Below are 2,500 nucleotides of genomic sequence, written 5' to 3' on the forward strand. Positions count from 1 at the left end.
TCTGAAATACCTCCCAGTTGGCTTTTCGCGTGTTATAGCGTCTTTCCTGAAGCTGCGGTGTGGTGCTTCTCGTCCCGAAGTCGAGGAGCGTCTCCAGTATCCGGTGGTCACTGGAGGTACCATCTTCGCGTATCCTCCAGCCCTTTACAAGGAGTATTGCCTCTGGGCTCGCCATCGTCACGTCTATGTTTGATCGCCCTCGAGTTGTTTCAAACGTGTGGGGTTGTCCTGGTTGATTCAGGACATGGAGACCGTACTGCGCTATGACTGCCTCTAGGGCCTCGCCTCTGTCGTCGGTGCTCCTGCTGCACCACAGCGGTGATTTTGCGTTCGCATCCAGGCCGATGATGATCCTCTTGCCTCTGAGACACCGTAGTACCTTCTCCAACTGTTGCACGCCGACCTCGATGTTTCCTGTCGGCGGAAAGTACAGGCTTGCCGCGTACACCTCTGTTTCCCCGTCGCTTATCTGCACGCAGGAACAGTGTGTTGTGCAGAGTTCGGCGACCTCGAGGGGCGTTAGGGTCTCTGATTTTATCCCTACGGCCGCCATTGGCGGGTTGTGCTTCGACCCTCTGCAGGCGATCGCGACTCCTGTGCCGAATCCGGGTATTTTCCCATCGACGCTGTATGGTTCTTGCATTAATATTATGTCATCCCCATCGGCGTCCATTTGCGTCCGGATCTCATAAGGAGTTGTTTTGGATCGCTGCATGTTGTGCTGCAGGATCCTTATTTCCCTTTTCCTCCCAAGTCCTCTTCTGTCCCTGCGTTGCTCTTTATACATATTGCGTCCTTGCTATTATTGCTTCCAAGGCTTTCGTATACATTGGGCATTTCGCGTTGGAAGCTGCGTGGTCGCCCTTCCTCCCTGCTCTCTTGCAGTTTACGCAGGTGGCGTGCCCATCCTTATCTTTGCACTCTTTAGTGCTGTGCCCACTTTCTGCACAGTGCGCGCAGATTTCGTAGTTAACGCGGCAATATTTTGCCACGTGTCCGTATCCTTGACACTTGTAGCAGCGACTAATTGCTATGTAATCTTTAACTTTGCAGGCATTCCATGAGAGGAAGATCTTACCTTTCAATAGTTTCTCCCTTACCTGGGGGGGCACTTCGATGACCCAGTTCGTCTCCTCTTGATCCTTTCTGCCGGTCCTGAAGCAGAACTTGATGGCTGCAACGTCGTCCTCATTTAGTCTTTCTTGGTTCTGCTTCCTCATGCAGGCCAGGATCTCCTTCTCTGGAATGTCCCTCGGGACGTCGTAGATGATCATCCTGGGGGGTCTCCGCTGCGGCGTGCTAGCTTTTAGTCCAGCCTCCTTTAGTTTCGAGTTCTCGGTGAACTCTTTTAGGCTCTCCGGCTTCGTCGTCTCAACGGCTAGGCCGTTTCCCTTTATTTTCCGGACGGCCGTAACTTGGATTCCTCTCTTGCGGGGATTCACTAGGGTGAACACCGCGTCAAGTGCTTCTTCGCTCGTTTGAATCTCGCCACCTTCTCTTTCCGGTCGAATTATGACCACATTTTTGGGCGGCTTGACCGCCGTCTGCTCGACCTTGTTGCTCGTTATCTTTACTTTTTCGGCATATGTCGGTTCCCTCTGTTCCTGCTGCGTCGTTCTCAAGACGGCTGTTTCTAGCCGCCTGGTTGCTTTGTTGACGGCGTTCATTATCGCCGTTTCCTTATTCTTCTCATCTCCGGCACTCTGCTCTAGCCTGCCTGTCAGGTAGCTATTATGGAGCAGTAGCTCGTCAACAATGCCCCTCATTTCTTTGAAGTGCCGTAGGATTACTGCGGCGTGTTCCTTGTTTATTTTCCTGGCCGAGTCTAAGCAGAACGCCGTGACCTTCCTCTCTATGTCACTGGCCTGTGCCTTTATATCGGGCACTTGCCGCTTATCCTCCCCGGCCAATCTCTCCTCATCTCTGGGGGGGTTGTTTCTCCCCAGGCTTGCTCTCATCGTCTTCTCTGGTATCCTCGGGCTTGGAGTGGCCTCGTTCTTTTCCATCTGTTTCCTCAGGGGTTGGAGGACCACTCTGGCCTCTGCGCCTGGCGACGAGTGCCCTAGCGTCGGCATCACCGGCTCCTTGCCGCTTCTTGCGGCTGCCGCTGCGGCTGTTCGCTTCCCGGTGGCTATGTCCAGCGGCGTATTGAATCCCCCTCGCGGACTTTCAGTTGGCGCTTTGTTCCCGCGAGCACTCCCGCGCTGAGTCCGGCGGCGTGCTCTTCACAGTTCAAAACCCCTGGGTTTGAATTTGAATTTGAATTTGCCGCCTAAAGGGTGCTCTTGGTTCCCAAGATGCCCGGGCGGCGGCGCTTCGGTCGCTCGACCCAAGATGGCTGCCGCGCGTCCGCTAACCTATCCTCCCGCACGTGGCACTTTGTTTTGCTTTTCTCGCGCTTATTGCGGCAATTTCCACTAAACTTTCGGTGTGCACTATGTTTTTAGCACTCGCACTATCTATTATTTTAGTTTTCGTGCCCGAGATCTTCGATTTTCGC

The 2,500-nt window shown here is 53.8% G+C and overlaps 1 pseudogene; it reads right to left on the bottom strand.

Moving 5' to 3' along the window:
* Positions 1 to 2,500, bottom strand: part of LOC126927928 (large subunit ribosomal RNA) — a 10,245-nt pseudogene that overhangs the window by 4,281 nt on the left and 3,464 nt on the right.

This window comes from Bombus affinis, unplaced genomic scaffold, assembly GCF_024516045.1.
Source record: "Bombus affinis isolate iyBomAffi1 unplaced genomic scaffold, iyBomAffi1.2 ctg00000328.1, whole genome shotgun sequence".
NCBI lineage: Eukaryota > Metazoa > Arthropoda > Insecta > Hymenoptera > Apidae > Bombus > Bombus affinis.